Source organism: Ostrinia furnacalis, unplaced genomic scaffold (assembly GCF_004193835.3).
Source record: "Ostrinia furnacalis isolate ACB-3 unplaced genomic scaffold, ASM419383v2 OfSCF1657, whole genome shotgun sequence".
In the NCBI taxonomy this organism is placed as follows: Eukaryota; Metazoa; Arthropoda; class Insecta; order Lepidoptera; family Crambidae; genus Ostrinia; species Ostrinia furnacalis.
The window spans coordinates 786,504-806,208 of record NW_021131896.1 but is presented as its reverse complement, the minus strand read 5'-3'; the positions used below and the strand labels follow the sequence as shown (position 1 = coordinate 806,208).

The 19,705-nt window shown below is 35.6% G+C and overlaps 1 protein-coding gene across 3 annotated transcripts in view; it reads right to left on the bottom strand.

The window, feature by feature from the left end:
- The window catches only part of LOC114353434 (neural/ectodermal development factor IMP-L2), an 83,623-nt gene that overhangs the window by 23,817 nt on the left and 40,101 nt on the right, over positions 1-19,705 (bottom strand). Inside the window, exon 1 of one of the 3 annotated variants that reach the window (XM_028305453.1) lies at positions 18,539-18,640. The exons of the other annotated variants lie outside the window; for them this stretch is intronic. The gene's annotated coding sequence lies outside the window, so the exon portion shown is untranslated. Of the gene's footprint in view, positions 1-18,538; positions 18,641-19,705 lie in introns of those variants that run through there. 3 annotated transcript variants of the gene reach the window in all.

The following is a 19,705-nucleotide window of genomic DNA, read 5'->3' as shown; positions in this document are numbered from 1 at the left end:
AAGTAAAAAAAAGTTTTTATTACAAAACATCAACGGCGCCAGCACTTGTTAAAACGATCGTAATAACAAGCCAGAGCTTCGAAAAAAATTTCTTTGTTAGTGCTGAGAAAAAGAAACTGGGAATTGACACAAATATGTATTGATTTAGCCGCCTTTTAAGACCTTAATTTAAACAGAAATTGAGACCTTCGGGTGAAATCCGTCAAACGTTCTTAACACAAGACGCAAAGTACACGTTGATTGGGTCATCATCAGGGTTTGAAATTATTAAGTTAATTACGCTCCATGATAATTATCAACATTATAAGATACATTTGTCATAATATTGTTTCATAAGAAATTCTGATTGCGAATGTTGCTTTACGTTTTGGTTGCTGATTGTCTTCAAGTTATCCATCGCTAGTCGCAGAAAGCTTGGAAAATGGATAAATATTTTGACGCTAGATAATAGGGAACAATAAACACTGAAACTTCACACGAGCCGTTACCCATCTCGTACCAAATTGGACTGAAGTAACGTTGAAATATCATGAAAATCCGGTTCCGAAACACGCGCTATTGAAAACTCGGCTAGATGTAGCCATTCTTCGATAATTGAGATCTTTTTATCGTGAATGCAAGACGCAAATCGAACGCACAGTGTTGAATAGAGCTCTGTGATTGGTTCGTGTAACAGTGTCATTGTGCAATTGTGGAGCTAAATAGATAGGTTTTATAACTATTTATGTTGATTAACGCCCACCACTAGACGCAAGTGCGGAAATACACGTTCGAAATCTTCGAATACAGTTTATTTTTACGATCGCATTTTTTGTTATTATCAACCGATAATTATATTATCCATCTGTTATCATGAGAATTATCATTGATAATTATCATTATCATTGATAATTATCCTTTCGAACCCTGGTCATCATTAAATAACGTAATAATAAAATGTCAACAAATAGAAAAAATAGAATCAAGTGGCATAGGCGGGGCATATAGCTCGCAGAGCTGATGGCCGCTAGAGCAGAAGAGTCCTCGAGTGGCGACCACGAGCCGACCGACGATCTAGTGAAGGTCGCGGGAGGTGCCTGGATGCGGGCGGCGCAGGACCGGTCATAGTGGAAATCCTTAGGGGAGGCCTTTGTCCAGCAGTGGACAACAAATAGGACGCAAGTGGAACCCACCTAACAGCAAATTCCCAACAGTGTGGGTGCAGTTAATTTAAAAATCTATACAGGGCGGAAACGATAAGTGATCTCACTAGATTATTTCTAAACTATACAAGATATCAATAAACTAGTTCCTGAAAGTTCTTCATGAGCTCTATCAAATGGTATTAATAATAGGTTACAGAATAAACTGGACCTATCTGAAAATTCAATGTTTACACATTATTTTAAAAACTACACATGATATCGTGAAACTGATTACTGATTCTAAAAGTGCTTCACAAGCTCTATCCAATGGTATCAATAATAGGTTACAGAAGCTGGAAACATTGAATTTTCAGATAGATCCAGTTTATTCTGTAACCTATTATTGGTACCGTTTGAAAGAGCTCATGAAGCACTTTCAGGATCAGTAACCAGTTTTTGAATATCTTGTATAGTTTAGAAATAATCGAGTGAGATCACTAAACGTTTCCACCCTGTATATCTCATTAATTACATAAAATATTTACACATCTTTCAACGGGGTTTGCGTATTTTCGCCCAGTCGAGAGAGTTGTTTATTTTCTCACACAAAATAGGTGTGCGGCGTTAACAGCTCTGCGATGTATCTTACTGTTTATTTTGTTGTCTAATACCTGAAAATGTGTATAGAGAAAGGAGTTTGAACTTTCAAGCGGATCTTCAATGTTTTGTTTAATGAAAAATACAATCTATCATCCTATAATTAAATATTTCATTAGAAATCCAGGTCCAATAAAAAAGGATGTCCAATTTGGTTTTTTCCCTGAATCTTAAAGCAATTTTCTCTTTTCATAACGTAACGTTCATAAACCTTGACTTTAATAAATATTGGCTGACTTTTCTTGTCCATAGTGTCAATAAGTTGAATTTTCTTAGTTTTTAGTGTACCTATCAAAATTAGTTTTAGTATTGTTTGACAGGTGTAGAAATTAGTGAATAGTGGAGCTTTTCAAATCACCGATGACGTCAAAAAGTAAGCTTATGATAGTTGGATGACGAAATTATTGAAAAAAACTTTTTTTAAATCAAATAGCTCTCCGTAGCACGTAAATGATGATATTTCTTTTCAAAAAATCAGGTTGTTTTTTTTACCAAACGTCCAGAAAAACTCATGGACAATTAGACAGTGTTTTTTTCAGTTTGTGTGCTCCATATAGGAAACAAACCCAGAACTTTCGGGCTGATGACGTAAGTATGCGTAAAAAGCTATTATTAAGCAATGAATTAAGTTACTACGAACGATTCCACACTCAACACTGTTGCCTCATTTCACTGGAAATCGATAAATCGATCTAAATCGGTCGAATTCGATCTATATTCGATTGTTTTGGAAATATTCGGAATTCCAACATTCTAAGCGTTAGGTTTGTTTGAGGCTATTTTTAGGATTTGCACACATTTAGCGATGGAAAAATTATTTCAGGCTTATTGAAACATTTGTGAAATTACTTCATATTTGTATGACGTGACACAGACGTCATAAATGTCAATGTCATCACGGGATCCCATACTGCACTGACTCATTTAAGCACTATGTCTGTCTATACATAGGTATAACTATGGATTTGAATCTTCTAATCCATTCTCACTAATAAAGAAAGAAAGAAAGAAAGAAAAAATATTTATTTGGTACTAAAATAACAAAGCATCACATTCAACAATTAAGACGTTTAGTGAAAATATGTAGCTTTCCAATTCTGAATGGAAGAACTTTAAATTACTCGCAATTTAGGCAATCGTTATTACAAATAATCACTGTAATCTTCAAGAATTAAAACTGTACCGTACACATTTATTGTAAACTAGCTTTTATTACGACTGAATAAGATCCTACAATGTTAGCTTGATGACTGTACATATGTAGAGAAATCTCTAGAGGTCGATTTGACAGTGAGAAAGTTGATGACGTCATTATTTAATAGAATATAATAACAATTATAAAGAAATAATGTAATTCGTAGAAATAGAGCTCAAAGTGAAAGCACGATGGGTCATATGTTTGAATCCGTTTCCATGCAAAAAATACAAAATATTTTTACAGGTGCCAATTTTCTAACTTTTTATTAGATGATCAAACGAACTTACCAAGTGAAGTTCGATCTGAATTATCCTGTTTTCGCCGAAGAGATTTATTTTACCGCGTAGTACCCCTGTACGACAAGCCAATCCGCACACAATATTCAGCGCAGTAGTAGTAAAAAACAAAAGAGCGGGCAACCCCACCCCTACCACGCTGTGGGCTCGGTGTCCGAGCGGTCTCATTATATTTAGAGAAGAGATGACATTGACGTTTACCTCCAGGGAAGAAGATATAGAAATCTTCGGGTTGGGAGGGACCTTAAATCTCTTCGGCGAAAACAGGATAATTCAGATCGAACTTCACTTGGTAAGTTCGTTTGATCATAAAAAATGGCTACTGGTTAACATCGCGCGTTAACTTGGAGCTAAAAATGGGTCAAAGTTACGCGTCGTGTCACAACGCTTATAATAAAAATGTACGAGCACTTACACAAAATAGTTGTTACAACCAACCTTGTGTTGGGTCTAATTCTCGTCACTACACTGCACAACTTAAAATAATTACGTTTTTTGTCGGTAAAAACGTCCTGGTGACGTCACTTAAGCATTTTTCTTATACTGCGTGCGGTCGTTGCGCGTGCGCACAAAGGAATGAGACCGCTCGGACACCGAGCCCACAGCGTGGTAGGGGTGGGGTTGCCCGCTCTTTTGTTTTTTACTACTACTGCGCTGAATATTGTGTGCGGATTGGCTTGTCGTACAGGGGTACTACGCGGTAAAATAAATCTCGGAGGCGAAAGCAGGATAATTTATGAATTTTAAATGTAGTCTCAATTTACATTTAATTTCAGTAAATCACACTAATATTATAAAGGCGAAAGTTTGTGAAAGTGTAAGTGTGTATGACGTATGTTTGTTACTTCTTCACGTCAAAACGGCCGGAGCGATTTTAATGAAATTTGATATGGAGTTAGCTGACACCCTGGATTAACACATAGGCTACGTTGGGGCACAGCTGGTTATAAATATTTTTGGTAAAACAGCTAGAAACTGTCTGTCATGATCATTATTTCAGCCGAAAAATTGATGACGTTAAGTTTTTTGTTTATAGTTGACTTCTCGTGAGCGGTTATCACGCCATTTTATCGATTTTCCCCATACATTTTGACTTCGATAAAAGTTATCACGGCGCGCATCTTAGGCCTACTGTAATAAACAATTCTTGATATACCTTGATAATATCACTACAAAAAAATGGCTTTTCTGTCTGTCCCTATGTATGCTAAATCTTTAATTTATACTACGCAACAGATTTTGATGCTGTTTTTTTAATTAATAGATCAAGAGGAAAGTTTTACTTGTATCTATCTTATATCTACTTGTATGTAGTTATCGGGGCGGGTCGTATAATATACAATGCATTCTCGAGGAGCCTTTAAATATGGTCACGGAGGAGTGTCTCATAATTTGACACAAACATGGTTCCTACGTGACTTTACGTCTAATAGAAGTGACGTAAGCAGTCTCATAACGAACTTTATTTAAATTAATATTAAAAAAGGTAAAATCTGTGAAGTTGTAGGGGATAATATCTGGATCTACTGAACCGACTTTGAAACTTTTACCAATAGAAAGCCACATTATTTGTGAGTGTCATAGATTATATTATTATCTACTAATGGCGGTACTAAGTGCGTTACGCCCCTGAAGAAAAAAAAAGAAATTTGGTAAAATGGTCCCTCGTGACTTAAAGGTTAAGAACCACTGCTTTAGAACATCATTCATCCCAAGGACAAAAAATTGTTAATTGACCCTTCTGAGTCCTCTTCCCTTGTCCTTTCAATTTAACCGGCTTAGCAACAGCTTATCTCTTATCTGGAAGGTGGCCTTCCTGGAGCAGTAGAGGAAAAAGTGAGGGACCACATAGGAACAGGCGTGGGTCCACTGTGCCATAGAAACAGGGAACGGACGGGAAAATGACGGACGAGTTTTAGGACCATACTGTATTAGAACCGCCTCTGTAGTCTAGTGGTAAGACCACCTGCTTCAGACGCAGAGGTCCCGGGTTCGATTCCCAGTGGGGGCAGATTTTTCTGTTCGGTTTGGTTGGTGGTAGGGCTTGTTCAAAGTCCGCCTGGCTAGCTACCACCATCTTACGTCTGTCGCCATAACAACAATGTTAACAGCATTGTTGTCTTCCGACAGTTAGAGGTAAGATAGTCAGTTCCTCCGTGGTTGAGGATTCCGGGTGAAGCTCGCTTCCACCTTCGGCCTGATCGTCTCTTATCATCAGGTGAGATACAGGCCAAGAGCTACCTCGTTGTGGATAAAAAAAATAGTTCGATTTTTATGGTATTTGTGTGAATTTAATATTTAACAACGACATTAATTTAATTTAACATTCATAATTAAAAAAAACGTATCTTTTTATTTTGGATTTTTATAGTTTCAAATCTGATAAATACACAGTTTCACGCTTCAGATTACAAAGTCGACTGAGTTTGCAGATTTTGAATGGTACAAGAAATTTTCGTGTATATTCCTAGCTTTTTCCCACGACTTTGCCTGCGTGAAATTTTGTCTGTCACAGAAAAAACTTAATCGAGCGGATCCGAGTTTAAAAAACCGGGATTAAACTATTCTTATAACCTTTTCCAGGCTCAAACTCTCTCTCTCTCTCTCTCTAGGTATACCAAATTCACTGGTTTATGTGTACCTAATGCTTCAACCACACCAACGCGTGCAGATCGCCTAACATAGCAGACTTTTGCATGATTATGCCATGAACATTTTTATGAATTTACGTAAATATTTTTTAATGACTCATTTTTGTTTTTAAAGTGTACCTAATGTTTTATAGCAACGTGTACTTCTGTACACTTGGTTAAGAAGCTTTTATTAAAGTGTTCCAAGAAAAAGCTTTTAGTAGCGTAGACTAATTGAAGACTAATTGTTATTAAAGGAAAATGGAAGATGTGGCCTACATTCCTCACACCGACCAGACGGGATGGAAAAGCCTGGTGTTCGCATAACCTTTATTTGCCATAAAAGATATCCACGAGTAGAGTGGGAGTGGTCATACTTTGCCAGAAACACACGGCAAATTGTTCTCATTCGTCAAATTCTCGTCCGTCAAATGGAAACACTCACTCTCTAGATACGACGTGACCTGGCTCACGCTCAGACGGACCGACGTCGGTCCAATTACCATATAATATCTCCCCCACGTGCAATACCCGACTCTAAACCCAACATTTAAGGTTGCTTTCTCAATGTCCATCAAACCAATTGCTCGGGCAAGGAATTTCCCTTACAATTGCTGCAAGCGCAAAGGTGACCGGAGGACTGAGTCATTTTGTAGTAATTATATACCAAACTAGCGACCCACCCCGGCTTCGTACGTTAATAGGGATGTTTCCTGGGTCAAAAAGCAAGAGTTTTAATAGTCCGTCAGTTAACTTATCAAAAAATACTCTACACGTATTTTTCACTTTTTCAAACTAATGAAAATTTAAAGAGATAAAGCGCGCCAAAGTTCATAAGAAGAGGCCCAGACGTCAATGAGTGCATAAAAGTGCCGCACTTTGTGACGTCGCGCGGAACTTCAACGCACCATAACTATGTAATTATTTGTTAGATTGAGATATAAAAATATATGTGTCCAATATGTTTTGATATTAAACATGACGGACTAAAAAATTTTTTTAGGAAACTAGCCTATTATACGAACACTAGTGGCCGCCCGCGAATTCGTACGCAAGGATCCCTTTTACCCTCTTAGGGGATGAATTTTGCAAAATCCCGTCTTAGTGAGCACCTACGTTCTAAAAGGAACCCCCATGCAAAATTTGAGACTCCTAGCACTTGTAGTTTCTGAGATTTCATGATGAGTGAGTGAGTCAGTGGTTAATCAGTGACCTTTCGCTTTTATAAATGTATAGAAACTTTCCTCTTGAATCACCCTATCAATTGCTGATAAACTGCATTAAAATCCGTTGCGAAAATATAAACTTATTGATAGCGGGAGCGACTTTGTTTTATAATGTAGAGAAGACTTAACCCCACTGGTGGGAAATTATGTAATAGCAGGCCTGTTCATCTACGCGAGTTTACATCGAAATCAAAAAACGCACGATGGCCCACCTACAGGATACTATTCGACAAGGCCTCACATACGAGCGAACATTGACTCACGCACGCGTATTCTTGTGTATGATAGAAGAAAATAAAGAAAATGGTGTACTAAATACTGTGCAGTATTTAACTGCCTAAATAATAATAAAAACACAGAATGTACTTTTTTAAGTTGCCTCAAGACACTGAGAGGTAAATAAGTAGTTGATATTATTTATGATAATTCATGCTAAATCATGTATTTATTTCCTCCGCCATTTTCCGCAGTTTGGCACCTCATGTCACATCATTTTACCGAAGTCTTCTCTTCTTCTTCTTTATTTATGGCAATTTTACCGAAGTCAGTCCTATACCTTCGTCGCAGTGCCGATCACTGACGTTTGTCAACAAAATGGTGCTTGACTCTTGAGACAGGCTAAATTACACCGTATTGTTAATTACATTAAGCACACATTTTTTTAAATACCTTTGCGTAGTAAAACTTCTGTACGTAGTACTTATTATTATTCTGTGGTAATAGTCAGTTAAATGATTATTACTTCTGGGAACAAGTCACATAGGGTCTTATCCTTATTATATATATAAGATTTTCTACCAAAAATATGAAGTAACGTAATTCTTAACCCAGTGGCTTAGTGGTTCACATGCTAGAGTCAGAGGCTGTGGAATCGAATCCTGCACGATACAAAAATTTGTCATAAATCTAAATTTGTATAGACTTAGCTAGGTGTTTTCTATTTCTATCTTAAATTAAATAGTTTTTTGTTAAACAAATATTTAATTTAAGATTTTATTAAAAAAATGTTTTGTAAAGTACACCTACATGGCGCAGTGTGAAATGTCCAATTCCAAGTCCAATACAATACTGTTTTTACTTGATAACTGGAAAACTGGTATTAGATAGTTAATTGATACCAATAACCAACTATCGTTGGGCACAACTTCTAAAGTAGTAAAGGTCGCGGGAAGAGCCTGGATGCGGGCAGCGCAGGACCGTGCATTGTGGAAAACCTTGGAGGAGGCCTTTGTTCAGCAGTGGACGTCATTTGGCTGAAACGAACGAACGAACGAGTGGCAAATACCCAATTCTCAATTGCAAACAAGTCACCTTTAATTCAACACGAAAACAATCCATCCATCCAAATAAACTGTACACGTCACACTTTAGACACACCCCCAGAGATGACTCCATCATGTCAAATGGAATTTTTCACAGCACAAACTTGATGCATCTCTCCTTAACCAGTGGACATAAGGTCGACAATCGCACAGTTCTGGTTGTAACCGAAAACTCCTACCTGCGACAGTACGCAGTAGTATTGCGTCATGTGGATTATGCGTTACGTCCACCACGTGGTGTCCACTAGGGTGACCATGGCTTTCATTGTTTTTTACTTTTTGAGATTTTTTTTTAGGTTTTAGAATAGAATAGAAAGAAAAAATAAACAATACAGAACAAAAATAATAAAATAAAACGGTATACTAAGTATTTATGTGTCAAAAAGGCACCCGCTCAGCATCAAAATGAACAAGACACGCGTGCACGCGTGCCCCGACGCTGGTTTCCAGCGGGTGCCTCTCATTTAGAATTGAAATTGTTTATTTTTAGTTGAAACCTACTGTAAAATTATATGTGTGTTGCAGTCTATATCTATCGCTTTAAAATTAATTCATATTAATATTTTCTCAATTTTGAGCGTCAAGATGTAACAGCCATATCAGATTTTGGTCTTGTTATAATGTTTTTATACTTCAATGCGACATTACAAGAGTAAAACACATGTATAATCTTCGTTCATTCTTATTAGTTCATTCATTGGTTCGCTACTACATAAGTACAATACTGCAATTTTATTTTCTTTTGATAAAATGTCGCAAAGAAATGCAATATTTGTTATCACTTTTTTCAATGGAGCTTAAGTGATGCAGTGATAATTGACATTTCATTTGATTGACCTTATTCAAGGGCCTTCTTTTACTTTATTATTGCAAGTATTACAATTAGAGCTTACTTGCTCTGAATGAAAAATTACCCCTTTGTTATTTTTCCATGATATAATAATACTTGATTAAAAATAAAACATAATATACACTGGAATTGGGAAATCTCTCCTTTTTGAAGTCAGTTAATAAAAGGCGGAAAATGATTTGATAAGGCATGCTGTGTTGTAGAAAATAATGTGAAGCCGCTTAGCTAGATTTGACAAGAAGAAAAATTAATAATCTCGTGCACAAGTTTTTGTGCCCTTTACACATATCTTTATTTTCTCGGGATTAGGTGTGTGTTATATCTGTAAAACTTATGTTTAATATGTAAATTATAAACTGATTGTGTTTATAAAATATTTCATTTGATGGAGTCGTGATAAAGTTGTGCTACTACTTAATACGTCAGTGTATAAATCAATATCCGGACAGCCGCCTATGATTCCGTCTGTCATTGACTTGACAAGCCAACTGTCATGATAACGAACCTGAATTATGGTCTGATAGGGGATATCGCGGTGATAAAGGCCTCGTGTGAAGCACATGTACAATACTTTCACTTATCACGAATATTAAATGTTCATCATCATCATCATCAACAGCCCTTTACAGTCCACTGCTGGACTATGAGCCTCCTCCACTATAAATGTTCATTTCGTTTGAATTACTCATTATGTACTTACCGTCTTCTTCGTCTAGTGAGAAAGGTTTTTCCGCACAAAAAGTCCAAAACCTATTTTTTGTTTTTGTTAGAAACCTCAAGCATACAAATCTTAGATTCATGTTATCTTTAATGATATGATCATTATAATACTCGCTAAGAGAAATAGAAAATCTATATTTGACACGAAAATACAAATGGACAAAGAATAATAATACTTGTATTCTTCTTCCAATTTTATAAAACTTTTTTTTAAGAAGCTAATGATATTGGTTGTCTATCTGTGCGAAGATAAATTAATATTAATAAAAATATTTACTTTAAGCCTTTTTACTATTTTTAACGGGGAAAATGTATTTAGTTTAAATTCTGCCACTGCTTTGGGATTGGGATTATGAAGAGAGTACCTATCAGCGCAAAAAGAACTTACTCATTTTTTTTTACTTCAATATTGGTATCAAGACCAAGCCTATGCACCATAAATAAAAGATAAACGGGTATTATCAATCCCCACATATCTGTCTGTTAAATAATCTCCCACCTTACAATACCCCCTTATCATCAAGTAGGTACTTAAAATTAATACAAGTGATTTGTCAAGATAGCACCTTATACCGCGTCACAGTGGCGCCACCCTGGTAGCAAAAATGGCCGCATTACAATAATCTTTGCAATATATTATTAAAATCAGGCCTCTTTCCACTCAAGGTAATAACACTATCGGCTACAATAATGATAACGAAAATGACTTTTCTGTCCTCAAGTGCGTTGAGTTATGAGTGTAGTAATCGAGTTACCCTACAAAATCAATGCAAGATACGCCTCAGGTCAGGTCTTGACTCGGCACGTGCATGATAACAAATTAATTTGTAATACGCTTATAATTTACTCAAGTGAAAATAACGGATTCGTTTTGGTTTTGGCTGATACTAATAGTGTACTGTAGTATTTACATTCAAATTCAGATATATTTTTTACTAATTCAGACTATTTTTGCAACGTGTTTCATTGATGCTCCGCTCTTACTGGTCGCAGCGTGGTTTTATAAATGCCTATCCAACACAAAAATATTTTTTAAGTTCGCACCTATTCCTGAGATAATACCACTTTAAGGCCCGCTTCGACCAAACTTTTATCCGAGAATTACTCTTGGTATAACTGACAGTTTCAGTAAGTATGGGAAATATGTCAAAACTGACGATTTATTCTGAGATTAATATTTACACTTGTTTGGTCGAATCCACCCTAAACCGATTAGAAATATGCAAGAATTCAGAAAAAGTATTTTTTTTTCACAATTTTCCTTAAACCAATTTTTCCTATCTATCACTCATGAGGTCAGTGAAGTAACAGTTATAATATCACAAATGTGTAATCACTGAACAGAAACTTCCATTAATTATTAAACTGTAACAATTATCACAGCCTATAAGTCAATACTCCCATCGATTCAAGATACCAACCTTCAATTCAAAATCATTAATGATAACTTAACTGCGTCAATGTAATAAATCAGCGTTGCTAGTGACTATCGCCAAGTAATTATAATTATGGATGCAACATAACCTGATTATTTATGAAAATTATATGATAATTTCTTATTTTATCGTACGATCGCTATCGGCTTGAAAGACTGTAAAAATATTTTGAGTGCAAATTTTTGTCGGATAATAAAGTGTGTTAAGGGTGATTGATATCAAATAGGCAGCACATCTAAGTAAAATGAAAAAAAGACATTTGAATAAAACTCTACAATAAAATAAGAGAAAATAAAATTGGTATAATTAATAGACATTTTACCAACCAAAGAAACTCTTTACTTGAATTTTAATAGATTTATTAATACTATTTCACAGTACACGACTTTACCAATGGCTGAAATCTAGATATACTGACTGAATACCTATGTAAAGGTGAAAACTGTAGCATCATAAATTATGTATTTGTAATAAGTAACTACTGTAAGATTTTAAACTTTCGCGTTCCATTTCAACTAAAATAAAAAGAATTGTCAAGCCGTGAGTACATAATGTAACCCAGTCATAAATTTCGCGTTAAGATTGCAGTATCACGTACCTAGTTAAATTAAACCCACGATGCATAAAGTATGTCAAATATTTAATCACATTATCATTCAAAGTGTAACCGTGTACAATAACTTAACTATCTGACTTTTATTATTTATTTATGATATTATAATAGTGGGTGTGCCACCTTATCATGATCACGCCTTCCCCACTCCGTTTTAACAGTTAAATCATGTTGAAACGCTATGATTTGTGCAAGATAACGTCGGTTTGTTTAAGATTACTTTAATTAGAATAAGTCTTATCATAAGAATGGAATTAGAATGTCAGAGCTGATGTAATTGTGAATATACAAGAGTTGCGGCGCAATAATGAACTTTGGGTCAATGTACGTCGACAGCATATAAGAGTATAAAATTTTTGTTGCAAATACTTGTTATATTACAAGAATACTTATTATACGTGGTGTCAACATATTGCTAGAATATTACTTGCCTATTAAAGAGTGGTCTTGTTTGTAGCTCATGTAAAAAATTAACACCAGGGGCGATTGCGGTCAAATACCTTGCCATGCATAAAAAATCACAATAAAAAAAAATACAAAATTTAAAAACGACAATAATTTTCATAAAATTTCATAAATGAAATAAAGCGTGTTCAATCAATTAACTCCAACCAAAAGTTTGGATTTGCACAAAAATATTTTCAAGCCCCGAATTATCCTAATTTCATCAAACCCATGGTCACTGCTCGACCATTCATGACCGTGTGTAAGAATGGCGTCCACTCACCTTCCGAGAAACGCACGCGCATCTTTCGATCTATTGACTCTTATTCTCATCACTGTAAGGTTTGAAATCGAGTATCAGAGCTGGACAGCCTTGGGGGACCTTAAGTAGACGGAATAGGGTTCCAAATGCGGTGTTTATGTCGTTAGGTATTTAAAGTGGCGCGACTGATAGATAAGATAATGTAATTCTTCCGTCCTTCCTGTGGGATCTAGTTTTTATGACAAATAGTTTTATTGGTGACGTATGAGTCAATGTGTCACCAGTTTGAAGTAGGCATGTACTGCATGTACTATTTGGGCCATTTGTGACTCGTGTTCCTGATTTGACCCAAATTAACACCCGAACTACGGCTCTAGATTTTTTAAGGATTCCGTTGTAGTGCTGCTACATTTGAATAGATTAGAATAAAATATTTTTATAAGATTAAAGGTACACAAGCAAAACACACGACACCTACATTTGAACTCCGTGTTAAAATTTAAAAATTACAAGATTTTAAGTCTTTAAATTAAATATAATTCATTAAGCAATTGAAAGTTTGAACCGTATTTTTGTTCAAAAATAGTGACCAAGGCTAGAAAAAGAAATAATTAACATTCTATTACAATTTTTAACAGTCAAATTAACTGTCAGTCGTTGAACTCTGGCCTCATCAAAACAAGAGGTTAAAGTGTTTAAATGTGATTTAGTAATCTCTCTAAGATTTTGTAATTTTTGTTAGATAGAAAGCTACACGATTATCTACCTGGTGGAACCGTAGTGGTCGCATGAGACCGCGGTAACAATTAATTTCTATTGTGTCTCGATCCGCTGGTACTGAAAGGGTTGAGGCTTAAAGGGGTGAAATAAAAAGAATAAAAAAACCGGAATATTCGAAACAAATTTGGAATAGATGATACGTGCCACAATATTAAATGTGAAACAATATCGCCCGTATTTACAAACATTTCTATGAGGTCTCACTGTGCACGTGGTCGCACAGGGTGACACACGAACCAATCAGTTCACTTTAGCAAGTGTCGTTTGTGAATACGGGCGTAAATCTCCCAGTATACAGGTGTCCAAATCAAGGACAACCTTACTACCACATACATCACGGTGAAAAACGTTTGTTGTATGACTTTTGCTTTGCATAAAAATAACCGATTGAATTTGTATAAAATAATTAAAAAAAAATTAAAAGTCATAGAACAAAAGTTGGTAACCACGATGTATAGAGTATGTGACAGGAAGGTTATCTCCAATTTACGGGACTCTCCAATTTATAATTTAGACAATTAATATGTATAGATCTCAGATCATAGAAGGGAATAGATGTGAAACGGGGGCGTGGCGCGTGTCTCCGCGATATGCCCAGAAACGAACATCGCCCGGGACGCCAGGTTAGTCGCGATTCAGTCGTACTGAGGAAATGTTCTCCGATATTGTTGGATAATGCGTCGTAACGTGCAATAACATAAGTGAAACGAAGAACTACAGGAACAATGAAGTCATTTACCACATGTAAGTATTGCAAATCCATTGGTATTTTGCTTATAAATAAAAAAAACTAAACATTTTTACGAACGAATTAAGTGCCGTGACATTTACTGCGATATCGAAATTAGTGGTGATAAAAATTCAAACACGTTGTACATTGACGATTTAGTTAGCAACCACTTCATGTCATGCGTAACTACTGCGCAATGTATTTTATTTCTTCCGATATCCACTGACGCGTGAAAATACACAGTACGGCCGCATGTGCCGGTCGTAACATAGTGCAGGGCTCGTGTTCTAATACGGTTTCCTATTATCGATAAATAGAAGTAAATTATTATTTTCTATTTTCTAATTTTGAATGAAAAAATCATGAGTTGCTTGCGATTTTTAAGTTTTTACAAAAACAATAACAATAGTAGAAGGGATTAGTAACTGTCAACTATGTAATTACTATAAGAGCTAGTTGAAAGCCTAATATAGGCATTATTTTTGATAAACATAGGCGGTACGAATTTCGCCATAATTAAAAAGTTAATGCGCGATAGTAGTTAATAATAATTACAGTGATCCTGTTATTATTATTAAAGTAAATAATAATATATTACCAATATTGTAAATACTGGTAAAAATCGCAAGTACCTACTTAACCCATGACTTTTCATACAAACTTTGTCAGTCTATAACTTCTATACTCCATCGATAACGACATTGAGCTTTGGTTGGGGTAAATTAATATAAGGTAACTTCATTTAGTCCCAATAATTGATTCTGAGTTTTTCGTCCATACAAAATGGAACTGACTCCTTTATGCAAAAATCGTTAAAGAACATAATAATAACGTATAATAATAAAAAGGTTTTCATACAAGCATTTTTTAAACCAATTTCGAGCCTTGCCCCCAGGATTTAAAGTATCGATATCATATCGACTCCATTTTATCTTTCTTCTCTCTAATTGCTTTTTTTCAAAGTGTGCGTCACGTCACGCGGCCATTGATTGGCCATAAGGCACGCCTTCTGGCCAATCACAGCACTTCTAAGCCGGTTGCACATGTTGTCGTAGACTCTCAGTCGCTTTGTTTTTACACAGTTGAATGTGTGTGTGGGAGCTGTGGTGGGGGAAATGTGGGGACACTGGTTCTCGTTGTAGTTACGCGCGACTTCATATCTATTCTCTTTCTATGATCTGAGGTATAGATCGTTTCATCCACGAAGACGCGCCCCACCAATTTTTGGTCTCGGTCGCGCGGGGTGCGGGGAGTTTGATCCGAGCAATCCGAGCGTCATTATTGTAGTGTGCGTGTCATGGATAATTTAGCGTGTACCGGTAACACTCAATCATTAGCGGAAGAATGGTGGGGCGCGTCTTCGTGGATGAAACGATCTATAGTTTACCACGCAAACGGAGTTATAAAATTTCAATTTTAATAAAAAAGATTTATAATTAACCAGCTAGTTAGCACATTTAACTAAGATCAAACCTTGAACCGCGTATCAGATCTGAGGCGCCGCCATGAATGGAGCGATAGTTTAATGACCTGCTTATCAGTACGCGAGATACTATGTTTGTTACACTTGAGATACAAGGGCCGGTTCCACTTGTTATACTATGTGACATAATAATATAACGCTTATATAAAATAAACTAGCGGCCCGTTCTGGATTCGCACGGGTAGATATAGGTATTTAACAAAAAAAAAATATGCTTATTTACCAGAAAAAAAATTGGATTCTAATGGTGAAAGAATTTTTCGCTTGCAGTCTCACAGCGCCTTTACAACTAAATAAATAAAGTTTATTTCGGTAACTTTTACACATTTTTATCACAAGTATTTGGGGCTTCCTATTAAGTAACCAGTTTTGCTTTTGTTAAGAAGGAACTAAATAGTGCCTTACACTTTTACGTCAAAATGTAAGCAATTTGTGACACTCAATCACGGATTCAATACACGCGCCACAAACCTAAATATTTTTTTGGGTTTTACACCACATTGACGTACCTACCACATAAACGCTAGGTCCCTGAGCCCGCTGTCTCACAGAGTCTTTATTTCCTTAAACACTTTTCCCTTTACGTCAAAATGTAAGCAATTTGTAACACTCAATCACGAACTCATTACACGCGCCATATAAATATTTTTTTGGGTTTTACATCACACGAACGCTACGTCCCTGCGCTCGCTGTCTCACAGAGCCTTAATTTCCTTAAACACTTTTCCCTTTACGTCAAAATGTAAGCAATTTGTAACACTCAATACACGCCCCACATGGACCAATTAAATTAATTTCAATAAACGATAACCTTCCAGGCGCCTTTCTCTTGTTCTGACGCAATGTTAGGTCTGAACGAATAATCTAGAATATAGACTGGGTGGTTAGAAAAAACCTTCGTTGTGACACGGTCTAGGTAGTACATACTTAGTTGGTCTAAGCGCAGCTGGAGAACAGTCTGTGTACCTACCATGAGTTTACGTTAGGTGTGCTCGCTAGCGAGTACGTCAAAAATCTCTATGAAGATTTTGTTTCTTGAAAGTAGCCAGTAGGGGCGCTGCACAATATGTCATACAATTAATGTCATTTTTTTACGCAGTCGCTAGCGAGCACACCTAACGTAAACTCATGGTAAGCGCACTGATTATTAAACTATTGCATTCGCGCAAGCAAGAGTGCGGCGAAAAATTATACTACCACATTCGCGGGTTACTTTAATTTTAAGGGCAACTTTGGCTCAACAAAAAAGACAACTTTGGCTCAACTGAGCATCTTGTAGGTAGGAATTATTTCGTTTATCAACATTGCAATTAATTTTTTCTTGAGCCAAAGATGCCCTCTAGCGTTAAGGTAACCCGTAAATGCGGTTAGTACGTCAATATGGACGTGTAAGTGATTTGAACACCATTGAATTTTGAATATCATAAAATATGAAGAAAGTCGCCTTTGCAAAATAGAAATTAAATTAAATAATCCAGAATCCCTGTTTTTTATGCATGACAAGGCAGGTATCGCAATCGCACCTGGTGTTATAGATACGAGTACCTCATAGGATAGTTCTAAATGATTAAATAAAATGTGTCATTTACGTCATTCACCATTGCGGTATGCAATGCTTATTTGCCAATTAAGAATCTAAAACACCATTAATTTCATCAACCCTGTAAAACTTATGTCAGAAATCATTAGCCATCATAAGTATCATCATAGCATCATATAATTATTTCAACCTGTGAAACCTACTTGGATAAAATTAAGATCTTTATCAAATATTTTATAATTTTCTGGACTAATTAATAATAATTTTAATTATGCGTTTCAATCTGTCACTGATAAGGTGCGTCAATTATAAAGGATTTTCCAATCGATTAATTTAGGTTTTATCTCTTAATGTCCTATTTGTTTTTATATAATTGTAGTCGGATAATATGTAATATACGAGTACATGTATTTACTTATTTGTAAAGAAGACAAATTCAAATTGAAATTCAAACGTTTATTGCATGTCACATTACAATTTATATGTTGTTGCAACCATTGGGCTCTACGGTTTATCACCATGACTTTTTCAATATATTTTTCTTTAAATAAAGTATTATATGCAATTTATAATATACGCAATTTCATGATACCTACAACAAGCTAGATTATCATTGACGAGTTACATTTTTTTTTTATTTCTTTAACCATTATTAACATTGAAAGAATAGGTAATTGTATTAAAGCAATTTAGGTAATCCTCTAAATATAAACTAAGTACAAACTTAGTTTACGAGCTACTGCGACTTGCAAATATGAGTGTTAATGTACTATTTTATATAAATTATTATAACTATTAAATTATATTAGCTCTCAAATGTAATGTAAGGTAACATTTTTACATATTTGTATGTTATTTTTGAACTTTCCGTGCATTTCCTGAAGTGGTAAATAAATATTTTTTCTTTCTAATGTATTTTTTTACAATTATGATTCAGAACTAATATGAACTTCATGTCACTAACTGTTGAGTAAATACTTAATAGAGTACCTTTATTCTTTCTTATTTTTTCTAACTCGACCAGTCTAATACTAACGTAAACTTCATTCAACTGCCACTACTGAGTATTCAAATCAAATCAAAATGTTGGGCCCTTTTCAGGGCACTTACAATTACTAAGGTGCTCAATAAATATCATTTCTTTCTTCCCATTTTTCTTTATTTTAAATACACAAACTTCATTCATTGCCACTGAGTATTAAGTACTAGTACTTATTCCGTACTTACAGAGTCCGTGCCACAGCGATCCACACTACACTACACCTAACATTCACTCACAAGTCAATCACTAGCACGTACTTCAACATGATGTTAAGTTATACCTTTTTCTTTTATACTTCGCTCAGAGTGACTCATGTCTCCGCTGCTCAAACTTTTATAACGGGTTTGGATTTTTGACGCGAGTCATGAGCGAAAGCGGTGGTTAGATTTTCGGACGCTTTTTTAAATAATTCCAGTCAACGGAATAAATAGGTACTCGTACCTAAAGAAGTAAAAATATGCAGATAAAAAAAAATTAAGATTTTTAAAAAATACTTTTCCGATATGATAATAGGTAGGTACCATTATTTTGTTTAATTGTTGTAATTATTTAAAAACCTAAATGGTGAATGATAAGTCCACAAGGTGGATATAAAATATGACGAAGGAGTTGGATGCAAGCAGATTTTTTAACCCACAACGAGGAAGCTTTAGTTGGAACATGACGATTATAGCACATCTATGAGTTTACATTAAACGTCCTCAGTAGTGAACGCGTTAAAAAATAAATAAAAATTTTAGTTCTTGATAGTTTCCGTAAGGGGCGCTGTACAATCCGTACATATAATGTCATTTTTTACGCGCTCGCCAGTGACGAAGTTTGATGTAAACTCACACTAAGCCATCAGACAGCAGTCTACTGCTTGTAAACGGGACTATTCCCACCTCTAGTTCCCACCACTGCAACTCCTGTGTAGCCAGGATCTACAGCTTGACCGCCATAAAACCCAACCAATGAAGGTCAAGTTTGTCCCGGGGAAAGTTAAACGGTCATTGGACCCGCGACGAAATAATCAGAAGAACATAGGAGGAGTCCGAAATTAAGGTTCGACTTCCCTCCATTGCAAAGTTGATGACAGGTGACTAACAAAGGTTTAAAAACTTTAAGAAAAGATTATGCACCACGGACAATAAATATCGATTAAAAATATTATCAGCAATTAGCAACTACCTGCCAATAAAGTCTACTGCTTGTAGCTTACACCACACACAGCAAATAAACGGATTTGTTCAAAACACGCAGCTGGAGAAACTGAAGATTATTGACATACGGTTGCATTCCCGCGATTTTATGTCAGTCGTAATGCTGTTTGATGGCCGATGCAGTTTTTTGATTAAATAAATAAAAAGCGG